The following is a 12929-nucleotide window of genomic DNA, read 5'->3' as shown; positions in this document are numbered from 1 at the left end:
ATCTTCTCCTAAAGTATGGAGTCATGTATTCCAACACCTGGTACCACCTGCTCCTGGTAAGCGAAATGGCTTTGCAGCCTCCTTGACTTTCAATGAGAAGATGAAATGATCATATGCAGCTATGAGATCATCTTATGGGGACACAGTAGAAGGAAGAGGAATAAATTAAAGCAGTCCTTCTCTATGCCCTTAGGTAAAAACAGATTTAAGAGATTTAAAATGTTGAACTTTGGGTCAGCTGGGCAATCAAATAAGCAGCTGAAAGGATCTAGAGGGAATCTGATGACAGATATTTGAGGTTCAACTGTCAAGAGGGTTTAGATACTTTACCATAAGGCCAGGGTCAGAATGGTTAACAGTGAATATTCCTGATAACCCAAAGGATTCTTTTAATTTATCAGTAAAAAGTAAATATAATTTTTAAATTAGGCCTATTTCCTTCTTCACTTGGTTTTTATTTAAATACATATCTTAGAAGATGAAAAACAGACTTTAATGCTGAAATGCCCTCTTACAGAATATGTCTTATTTCTTTGGCTAAAATATTAATTTCACAGTGGACAAGGCAGAGAGGTCAAAGGAAAATATCTAGTATAGTAGAAAAAGTAGACATGAACTTTATGAGTATTCTCAACTTTGGGGCATTCTGTTCAGATAGAAGACACTTTCAAGTACTGATATCTGCAACTTAAGCTTTCACTGTGTCACTACATATTTTTATGCCCTCAAAGAGACAGAGATGCTTGAAAGGTAGCAAGTTGTTGTTAAACATGAAGGACTGGAGTGGCTACCTGAGATCAAATACTGATTCTATCACTTTTTAACTGTGTGAATTCTCTGCCTCATTTTTCCCATCTGTAAAATGGAAATAATAATAGTACCTTGTTCATAAGGTTCTTGATAACACTGAAATAGCTAATTCATGTAAAGCACTCAGAACAATGCATGGCACATAGTAGGTGTTCAGCATACATTTGTTGACAACTTTAAAAAACATACACATCTATTTCTATTTTGATTCTTTTTTTTTGGAAATTTTGTGTTGATGTTACTCCTTTTAGTTGTTTCTTCCTTTAAAATCCTTTCAGTTTTTTTTGTCTGGCACTTAGCATTCATCATAACAACTACATCGATGATGACAATGGCTCTATTTATTGGGCTCTTATATCTCACAGCCTTTGCATCCATCATCTCATTTATTGTTTGGCTAGAAGAGTCCAGAATTCTTAACACCTTGTAGCATCTTCATAATTTTCCTTTCCTTCTCATCTCTCATTGATGTAAGACATGTCTGACTTGTGTTGTCTGAACAACTCAGGTGATTTCCAACTGCATACAGTAGGCTCTTTTTTAAAATTAATTTTTATTGGATATAGTTGATTAACAATGTTGTGTTAGTTTCTGCTGTACACCAAAGTGAGTCAGTTATACATATACATATATCCACTTTTTTAGATTCTATTCCCATATAGGTCATTACAGAGTACTGAGTAGAGTTCCCTGTGCTATACTGTAGGTTCTTATTAGTTATCTATTTTATATATAGTGGTGTGTATATGTCAATCCCAATCTCCCAATTTATCCCTCCTCCCGTTTCCCCCTTGGTAACCATAAGTTTGTTTTCTACATCTGTGACTCCATTTCTGTTTTGTAAATAGGTTCATTTGTACCCTTTCTATTTAGATTCCACGTATAAGCAATATCATATGATATTTATCTTTCTCTGTTTGACTTACTTCACTCAATATGACAATCTCTAAGTCCATGCGTGTTGCTGCAAATGGCATTATTTCATTCTTTATCATGGCTGAGTAATATTGCATTGTATGTATGTACCACATCTTCTTTACGCATTCCTCCGTTGATGGGCATTTAGGTTGCTTCCATGTCTTCGCCATTGTAAATAGTGCTGCAATGAACACTGGGGTACATGTATCTTTTCAAATTATGGTTTTCTCCAGATATACGCCCAGGAGTGGGATTGCCGGATAATATGGTAGCTCTATTTTTTTTTTTTTTTTTGCTGTACGCTGTTGTGGCCTCTCCTGTAGTGGAGCACAGGCTCTGGACGCGCAGGCTCAGCGGCCATGGCTCACAGGCCCAGCCGCTCCGTGGCATGTGGGATCTTCCCGGACTGGGGCATGAACCCGTGTCCCCTGCATCGGCAGGCGGACTCTCAGCCACTGCACCACCAGGGAAGCCCAGTAGCTCTATTTTTAAGGAATCTCCATGCTGTTCTCCATAGTGGCTGTACCAATTTACATTCCCACCAACAGTGTAGGAGGGTTCCCTTTTCTCCACACCCTTTCCAGCATTTGTTGTTTGTAGATTTTTTGATGATGGTCATTCTGACTGGTGTGAGGTGATATCTCATTGTAGTTTTGGTTTGCATTTCTCTAATAATTAGTGATGCTGAGCAGCTTTTCATGTGCCTCTTGGCCATCTGTATGTCTTCTTTGGAGAAATGTCTATTTAGATCATCTGCCCATTTTTGGATTGGGTTGTTTGTTTTTTGATATTGAGCTGCATGACCTGTTTGTATATTTTGGAGATTAATCCTTTGTCGGTTGCTTCATTTGCAAATATTTTCTCCCATTCTGTGGGTTGTCTTTTCATTTTGTTTATGGTTTCCTTTGCTGTGCAAAAGCTTTTAAGTTTCATTAGGTCCCATTTGTTTATTTTTGTTTTTATTTTCATTACTCTAGGAGGTGGATCAAAAAAGATCTTGCTGCAATTTATGTCAGAGAGTGTTCCACCTATGTTTTCCTCTAGGAGTTTTATAGTATCTGGCCTTACATTTAGGCCTTTAATTCATTTTGAGTTTATTATTTTTGTGTATGGTGTTAGAGAATGTTCTAATTTCATTCTTCTACATGTAGCTGTCCAGTTTTCCCAGCACCACTTATTGAAGAGGCTGTCTTTTCTCCATTGTATATTCTTGCCTCCTTTGTTATAGATTTGGTGATCATAGGTGCGTGGGTTTATCTCTGGACTTTCTATCCTGTTCCATTGATCTATTAGAATGCAGAAACTGCCACTGTCTATTGACAAACACATATTTGTACTTTAAGATTCAGGTCAATTATCTGCTATTTAAAAATCCTGTACTCTATGCACTAGCAGGTTGTTTTTCACAGCAGTTATTATGGTGTTGTGCAAAAATCAAGCACCAATGTAATCATCTCAAGAGGTTCATTGTGCTCCCCAACTTGCCTCTTTTATGACTCCCTGGTCTTCTTCTATAAACCTGTCATAATTATGATACAAACTCTTCTAACTTTGTTGTGCTATTATTATCATTAAATAAGCCCCCTCGTGAAGCACTGTCTCATGGTGATGAAGACCCTGGGCTCTGGAGTCAGTGTGTCTGGATATAGATCCTAGCACCAGCATGGTGTCACCCTGGGCAACTTGCTTTCTTTTTCTAAGCCTCAGTTTTCTCATCTTAAAAACAGGATAATTATATAAACTCTTTTATAGTATTTTCTGGAGGATTAGATGAGACAATGTTTTTAAAATGCTTACTCTGGTCCCCGCCCTAGTGGGAAGCAGCTGCATAGCACAGGGAGATCAGCTGGGTGCTTTGTGACAACCAAGAGGGGTGGGATAGGGAGGGTGGGAGGGAGATGCAAGAGGGAGGAGATATGGGGATATATGTATACGTATAGCTGATTGACTCTGTTATAAAGCAGAAACTAACACACCTTTGTAAAGCAATTATACTCCAATAAAGATGTTTAAAAAATATATTATCTATGGTTAATCATGAAATAAAACAGGCCAAACTCCTCTCTCTATGCGTGCACCCACGGAAGTAAAAGACATATTTGTCAAAGGGATTACCACACACACTATCTAAATGCATATATTATGACATTTAATAAACATTTGTTGAAGGAATAACTCTCATGCACAATATATTTTAAAAACACAAAAGCATGTCTCAAACATGACATGACTGAGTAAAGTGATTATTTCCACCAATCCCCCATTCATGAAACAGAGAAAGATGAGAATACAAAGAAAACCACAATTCCTTGCGAATCCCTAACATATTTTTGCTCTGTTCTTGCATTCATTACAAAATTACTGAACGTCTGTTGCACAACTAGCAACAAATCCTTTACTAGATGAGCTATACAATAGCCTTTGGCTAAAAGCAATAGAATTCTAACCAATCAATTCAATTGTCTATGTGTAGTTGAATTTTACCTTTTTTTTTCTTTTGTGATTCTTACCTTTAGTGTAGGTGCATAGTCAGTATACTAAATTCAGTTATGCAGAAGAAGCAAATGGTTTGGCAGATTATTCATGGCTGCACATAGGCAAGTAGATGCTTGCCTAGCAAGAAATCCATGGTTTAAACTGACATTTCTTTTGCCCCTCAAATGCTTAAAAAGGAACAGACACTAGATTTTTCAGTGTTAAGGTAAGCAAACTATCAGTTTATTCTATTCAGATGTGTCTTAATAACTAAATTGCTAATATCTTTAGAAAATTATTTTAGTTTTCCTTTCCTTTCATTAACTTGTTTTCACAGTAGACAATTTTTTTTTTTTCCTGAAGGATAAATCTGTGTACTATTATAGCCAGAGGGGCATTTAAGATACTGCTTTGCACCTGGGAAACCCATTTAATTACTTGAGCTGTCAAAATGTTTTATTGTAAACAGCTTTTCTGATGGATCCTGTTTCCCTCCTATGAACTATCTTCCCCAGAAGACTGTCCTCTTTTCAGAGGAGCTTAAAGTACAGGTGTCATATTTTAGAGGAATGAAGTTTTTATGTCTGAAAATACCCCATCCTTCTTTTCGTGTCCGATTGAGAAATATTGCATGTTCGTTTTTTTCTAGTTTATGTGCATCATAAAACACTATCAAATTAAAAAGATTTAAAAAATTAAATAGAATAAACTGTCTAAACTGCAGGTAAAAGTAAGGTTTTATCTGAGATGAAAAATAAGATATTTGAAGTTGTATATATCTAATAAATCTATTTAGGATGCAATCTAACAACATAAAAAAGAGGCCTAGATGTTATAAGATTTTACAATTCATTTAAATACACTGAATATCACATAAATAAACTCAGGAGCCAAAGAAAGTTTCTGTGATACACAAATGTCTTTTCACACAACACAGCTGAGGTTAAGGAGCTTTTGTCTTGTCTGGCTTTGATTGGGAGCAACATTCCATATCTGTTAAATCCCTTCTTCTTTTTTGGAAAACTTACTCTAATTCCAGGGCCTGCCTTGGCTTGGAGTACCAAGAACATTAACAACTAAGGAAAGTTTTTCCCCTTTATGCAGAGGGGCAGGATTCCAACTTAAGTACCATTAAGTCTCAATTCTGGAGTTTCTCATACAAATGCAAGGGTGGTTGGTTAGATGGAGAATTCCAGTGAGGACTCTATTACGAATTTTTAAAGGTTATTAGCAACTAATGGCCATAATTAGAAAAGAACTATTAGCACATTCACTTCAATTAAGCTCCTAGTTACAGTCCTATTGTGATAGGTAATCTTCCTACACCCTTATGCATTGATAACTGTCATGTGAAAATACGGACTGAACCTAATGATTCCTATGAAATACGTGTGAAATTCAAACAAGTGATCTCTTACTATTGGATAGGATAATCCATAAACTAAGAAGACCCCAAATGCAGTTAGTATATTAAAGTAGTTCCAAATAGAACTCTAAACTCAATCTTAAAGAATGGTGTTAATAGTCCTTCTCTACTAAATATTCAAATATTCACACACACTTTGTCACGTGAATGTGGGCACTGAACCGTCTATGCTGTTAGTACAGTTCAAAATATACTATCATGTTACTCAAAGATACTGCCTTGGAACTCTATCAAACAGCACATGGGCTTGCTCCCTACTCTAGGTTCTTCTCAGCCCACACATCGCACATACACTCACTCTTCCTTGCTGTTTTAAGAATTAGGATTATGGTCTTTATCTCAACCAACAATCCAGGTTCTAAATAAAAAGAGCAAGGCCAGGGATGACTGGTCATGAAGAAGAGCAAGAAGATCCCTAGAGCTTTACCACTATCCCTGGGGAAGAGAACAAAATGTCCCCCAGACATCTCTGGGCCAGGGGAACGTCACCCTGGGTTGACCTAGAGAGTTCCATGGGAGAAGGGACTGCTGTCTGATGTTCCCTTACTATTCTCTCTGGTATATCCCTACTTCTTTCCGTCCAGCTGGAGTTTTTAAACTTGGCCTGCTTCTGAGGTTGGTTTCTTTTCTACCATAAGAAGGGTTAAAGCTGCTACTTCTTTTGCTCCCTTTTCTTACTTTTTCCCAAAATTCCTACTCTAACTGAAAGATCAAAAACTGAATTTTAAGCTGATTTCACTCTTCACTGAGTTTGAGATTTTTCTTTCAAAGCCCCAACAATAGTTGTCAGTTCATACGACCAATTCAGAAGGCTTTTCACCTTTACTAAGCTACTCCCTCTCCTTTTGTGCAAACCTGGTGTTTGGAGTCAAATGTGTTCCAGGCATGGATCTTTTTATTTCCTCCTAAATCTTTGAGTACAGGGTAATTCCACTGAGACCTACTTCCATTTCCACCCAAGTTTATGATTCATACTCAGTATAATAAGGGCCTTATCCCCCTCATTTGTTCAATATTTAACTCTGCCACACTATAGGTTTCTGAAGTCCACAAATACAATAAAGAATTTAGCTAGTGGTCTCAAGGTCCCTGATCAGGAAGAAAGCGACATAAGAACGTGTGTGTGTGTGTGTGTGTGTGTGTGTGTGTGTGTGTGTGTGTTCTTTTAGTTTCACTTCAACTGTCCTATATGCAACCTTCTGCAGACAATGATTTATATAATGAATAAATTGAGAACACATGGTTGGAGTGATTCAGATTGGCTGAAAAAAAATCCCTGAGAGTCCCCTGAGGAGAATCTGGCATGGTTGCCTCTGACCAAAAATGGTAAAAGAGCCCAGAGAAAGGTAAAGAATGACAGAATCTAGGGCAACCAACCAGGTAGTAACTTCCAGTGCTTGACACTAGAATTGCAAAAACAAAACAGAAAATAAACTTACACTATACAGCTGTGCTTGTTTTGTGGCAAGCTTCACCAGGTTAGTGGGGGAATTTTGTATTTCTTAGTTTGCCTGGAATATCAATTTCAGCTGTGCTGGCAACTGGAGGCTTACTCTAAAGCAGTGGTTCTAATTGTATAGTCGAAGCAGCAGCAGCATCACCTGGAAGCTTGTTAGACATACAGATTCTTGGGCCCCTCCCAGACCTACTGAATCAGAAGCTTTGCAGGTGGAGCCCAGCAAACTGTGTTTAACAAGCCCTGCCACTGATTTCTGATGTATGAGAACCACCGCCCTAAACACTAATGATCTCTTCTAACATAAGAGTCCTCTGAGCCTAGATTGTGGCATTAGGTCCCAGTTCTGACATTCACGCCCATTGTATTTCCTCTGATCCCAGAGAGAGATATACTGGCGGTAAGGACAATGCAGAACAAAGAGACACAGATAGCCATTACTAGCTGGGGCTTTCCCTGCAAACCCAAGGCTATTTCCATTGTCCGGAGTCACAGGAGAGTGGAAGGGATGGATGGCCAAGATCTCCTCTGAGTCAGCAGTCTGAGCCCTCTTGCCGCTCCCATCAGAGGGAAACATTTTAGAAACATTTACCTCCACTAGCTTGTAACGCCACAGAGAACTCCATAACCTGCCCAGCAAAGTGTCCTGGGATTTGACTATTACGTGAGCAGCATTTCTAACCTTTGAGTGACTAATAAGAAAACCAAGAGCGTGACTCCTCTCGGAGCAGTGATTCCCTGGCTTTGGGCTGCGCAGGGAACCACAGGGTCATGTAAAATACAGATATTCAAGCCTAAGGGGTTCTGACGCAGATGGTCTAAGGTATAGAACCCAAAAGTCAATATTTTAATAAGAATCCCCAGATGATCCTGCCATTGCTTCTGTAAGAAATTGAAAGAACTACTATTGCCTTATACACAATCGATACAGCACGTTTAGCCTGTACATTATATCCATTTCCCGAACTTCTTACGTGGAGATTTCAAGGCCTTCTCTCATTTAAAAATATGGACAGATAGCTTTGTAATGATAATGTTCCCATATGTTCATATGGCACTTGTACACTTTTAAAAGTTCCTTCACATGCACCATCTCAAAATAGCAAGGGCACAAAATGGTATTGCTTGCAGAATGCTGCTTCCTTGATCCAAGCAGTTATTTAGAGAGAAGAGAGGAGTGTATGAATATATATTTGTGGCCGTATACAATGTGCAGGGATTATTGCCATGGATGAAATCAGGCACTGTGGAGAATGCACATCCAAGGGAAATGCAAAAGAGGATATCTTTTTTCTTAGTGAGAATTAAATTAAGGTGATTTTTAGAGCAGTTGCACTAGAGTCCCAGCTGTTTCCAAGGCTGTGGTCTAAAATATTGGATTATGTACTTTTTTCCATACTTGAAAAATTTGCAGTACAGCTTCCACAGAATACTGCCAAATAAATACTAAGGATGTCGATGTTTATTCTTCTGGAACAGAGACACAAAAATCAACCAAGAACTCTATTTAGGAGTGGAGGGAGACCCCTGAAGGATAGCATTTCATTCTTACATTTTCATTATGTAAGAGTAAAGGGTCAGGACGGCTCTCAGGACTTTCCTATTGGGCTCTACGGCTTACTTTTGTTAAAGAACACTGCCAGTGCAGCCAAGGTTGCAGGTTTGATACCCACATAAGACGAAAACCATTCTCTGGTTACAGACTGCACCTTGATCAGCCGCCCTGCAAGTGTATGCCACTGACCAGTAAAGAGTTCAAGGAAAACTGAGGAGCTGTTAATACCACACAAGATGCCAAAGCTCCTTTCAAACTGGTATATGCAGCTGGGGCTTCATCTCTGTTGTAGCTATTACTTAATTGGATTTTAAAGCATCTACTACTTTAAGAACATCATCATCTTCTTGTACACAACAGTTTTAACCATGCAACACATTTGGGGAATCCAAGACAGAATCTCTCAAATATTAAGTACATAACAATATGCAGAACAATACTTGTGATGAATCCTGACAATTTCATCTGATTACCTCTATTTTATAGGCACATTACTTACTTGCAGTTTTCTTACAAACTTTTTCTTTTAACAATTGCTATGTTGGTCTATGCTTTGATATCACTATAACTTCATTTGGTTCTGCTTAAGTTCTTTTTTTTTTTTTTTTTTTTTGCGGTACGCGGGCCTCTCACTGTTGTGGCCTCTCCCATTGCGGAGCACAGGCTCCAGACGTGCAGGCTCAGCGGCGACGGCTCATGGGCCCAGCCGCTCCGCGGCGTGTGGGATCTTCCCGGACCGGGGCGCGAACCCGTGTCCCCTGCATTGGCAGGCGGACTCTCAACCACTGCGCCACCAGAGAAGCCCCTATGCTTAAGTTTTTTTCTCACATGATTTAAGTTTTAGGTAAGTATGAACTAATTCTAACTTGGAGAGCTCATTCTAATGACAATGACTCCTGTAAGATTATATATAGTTTCACAGTGTATGGGATGTAGAGTGAGGGTGTGAAACGCACACACAGTAAACACACAGCATCACATCTGTGTCAAATTTCTCCAAAGAGAGAAGGACAAAACCAAACAGCTAAAGAAGGGTCTACCTGACCACTCTTTTCTTAGTTCTCACGTATTTTCTGTTCTGACTTTTCTTCTTCCAAACAACAATAAGGAGGGTACAAAAAAGGTAAAAACCTTTGTTCCAAGGAGAACTTTGTTAAAGTAAACTTTAAGGACTGGAGCCAAAGGCCTTTTCCCATGAGCTTATGGAGCAAAACACAAATGGAAACACAGGTCCGCAGATAACAAGCAGTGCTGGTCCCTGGGGCCGAGCTTCTCAGCCTGCAGCTGAGTTACTTTCCCCCACTGCTGGGGACTGTTAATGCCTCTGGCCCAGGATCAAGGAATAGTTACAGGGACAGCATGGCTGTGTTCCAAACGTTACCTAGGCTGTAAGCATTACTAACTGAGTTTAAACTACAAACATCACTAAATGAATTTGTACTTGAACAGAAACTCTCAATTAATTTTAGCTACAACTGTTATTCTACAGTTGGACAGGACCTTAGAAATTCTCTGATGAGATCCAAATCCCTCAGTTTCCAGGTAAGGGGACGACCAATTAAGGTAAAAAGACTTATCCAAGGGCACACAGCTGGTTAGACACAGTATCCTTGGCTATTGAAAGAAATGATCACATTTTGACACCAATGACATTTTCACTGCCTTCATCCTTAAAAAGATGAAGCAAGTGATGTCTGTCATAGTGTGCCCAACTCCCACTTGATCCCCTATCCTTATTTCCTCTTTGAGTATCACACCTTCCTCTTTCACCATGAGCTTCCCCTTCTCTGATTTTACCTCCTTTTTCTAAACCGTCCCTGACTCTCCTCCTTGCACTGTATCCCTCTACTTCTCCCCATTCCTGAGCCATAAGATAGTACAGAGTCAGGAATAATGAAGGGGTGCTTGCTTCGGCAGCACATATCCTAAAACTGGAACGATACAGAGAAGATTAGCATGGCCCCTGCGCAAGGAATAATGAAGGGAATCAAGAATATCTATTGCTTATATCACTTTGTAAGCTTTGTCAAAGGTTTTACCTCTTGACAGCACATTTCAATATCCCTACTAAAGTGTCTCCATCAAAATGTCCAGCTTTGCAGTAAAGATGAGCCATCAAAAAATCCAGGAAGACTAGATAAGAAATTTCACATTTTAACTTCTGACCGCCCCATTATCTGTCTGCTTTGTACCTCTCCATTCTCTTGGCCACCACTGTCTCTTGTTCTGGAACCACTGCAGGGCCCAGCTCTGAGTGGGCTCCAGCCAACCTCACACAGGCGCAATCTGCTGACGGCACTGGGCAGGGTACCCGATGTTCTCTCTCTTTACTGGCTTCCCTACTGCTGTGGATGGGGAAGCCCTGAAAGAACCAAGCATGCACAACTCAGAAGTGGGAAATGGAAGTTACTACAAACTTATTTATCTGCCTCCCTCCCCAATCCACAGGGAAGGTCCTGAGATACAGATGATACGGCTCTTTGGGGCTAGGTCTCCTGGATCAGGTGGTCTGGCCAGCCTGTTTAGATATCATCTTATCCATTCTCTCTTCTCCCCATTTCACCACCCTGTATCTCTCACTTCTTTCCTCTGGATTTGCACTCTCTAAGGCACTGAAGCCTGCTTTCTAGGTAACCCAGGCTAAGGGAACGTACTTTGGTATACAAACTTAACATTCCAATCAAAACTCAAAATGACATTGGCCAATATCTTACAGTATAAGATTTAGCATTTACCAATTATGTGACTACATCTAATGTATTCAAAAATTTTAAGACCAACACAATCAAGTACTGGGGTGTTAATGACTTCCCCAGGCTCAGTCTTAAAAAGGATTCTACTTTATATTTAAACTTTACTTGCTTTTGTATAAGGAGGGTGTATGTGAATTAGAGTAGGGAAAGAAAGAAAAAGTAACATTAAAAATGCATTATAACTGTAGATTCCCTAAGTTTTCCATGTAACTCAAAGAGTTGAGTTCATTTGTGATAAAAGCAAGCCATTGACAGATGCTAAATTAAAAAACAAATGGGTGTTTGACTAAATAGCTTTGGGAACTTCTGAGTTAAACAAAGTTAATCAATTTTTTTTCCTTATTGTACAACTTCTCACAGCCCTTGATATGTAAAACTATAAGATTAACTGATTGGTATGTGTTAACTTATCAATTATTACATACTGGATAAATTACACGGGGATCCATGGTGGACAAAAATAGAAACAATGTTTGCCCTCATGTAGTTTTCAGCCCATTGAAGGGAGACCAACATCTATAGAAATGATTATGTAAATAAATGTAAACTTGCAAACAAGAGAAATGCATGAGAGTTTGTAATAAAATTCCAGTGAGAATTGTGAATATCTAAGGAGGGCAAAGTATATACGGTTTACAAACATAATTTGATAACTGCTCATTTTTCAGGGAAAGTTTTTTTTGGGCAGGAGGATGAAATGCTGTATTAAGTGTATAGCTGAGGTTGAGAAACAGTATTGAGACATCGTTGAGAAACAATGTTCAAAGAATTGTCTTTGGGCCTCCCTGGTGGCGCAAGTGGTTGAGAGTCCGCCTGCCGATGCAGGGGATACGGGTTCGTGCCCCGGTCTGGGAGGATCCCATATGCCGCGGAGCGGCTGGGCCCGTGAGCCATGGCCGCTGAGCCTGCGCGTCCGGAGCCTGTGCTCCGCAACGGGGGAGGCCACAACAGTGAGAGGCCCGCATACCGCAAAAAAAAAAAAAAAAAAAAAAAAAGAATTGTCTTTGAGGAAGATTCTGAACCTCTGTCTTCTCATCCAAAAATGAGAAGTTTTAACTCACTGACATTCAGTGACTTTTCTAGTTATATATTGTATGATTAAATAACTCTAACTAAAATGTTTAGAAATTTGAGAATATTGTTTGTGATTTCTCCAGGACCCAATGCTGTCCCTTCTCTCTTTGCTGCTAACCTAATTGCTAATTACTCCCTTCATTTGAGTGATAATATGGGAAATGGAAACCATAAAATCTACATTAGGAAATTTTGCTACTTATTGCCAGGAAGTAGATTAAAGCTATTGTACTCTTCAGCCTAAAGATATGGCAAAATCCGACAAAAGGCACCCTCTTTGCTCAAAGAATAAGGTTTAATGTCAATAAAACATTTGGGATGGAGAATTAGTCCACATTTTCTTTGGTGAGTACTGTAGACAATATTTGTGTTGAGTTTTATATATAAAAACTTCTATAATCTACTAGGAGTTCAAATAACCTCAAAATATTGAAATGATTTTTTTAAAAAATCAAAGAAAAT

At 39.1% G+C, this 12929-nt stretch overlaps 1 non-coding gene across 1 annotated transcript; it reads left to right on the top strand.

Moving 5' to 3' along the window:
* Nucleotides 1-10541: 10541 nt before the first annotated feature.
* LOC132495581 (U6 spliceosomal RNA) lies at nt 10542-10649 on the top strand. The gene has a single exon (XR_009533308.1). It is a non-coding gene; the product is annotated as a U6 spliceosomal RNA (small nuclear RNA).
* The last annotated feature ends 2280 nt before the right edge of the window (nt 10650-12929 follow it).

The sequence above is a fragment of the Mesoplodon densirostris genome, chromosome 8 (genome assembly GCF_025265405.1).
Source record: "Mesoplodon densirostris isolate mMesDen1 chromosome 8, mMesDen1 primary haplotype, whole genome shotgun sequence".
Lineage (NCBI taxonomy): Eukaryota > Metazoa > Chordata > Mammalia > Artiodactyla > Ziphiidae > Mesoplodon > Mesoplodon densirostris.
This window is presented reverse-complemented; position numbering and strand designations above follow the sequence as displayed.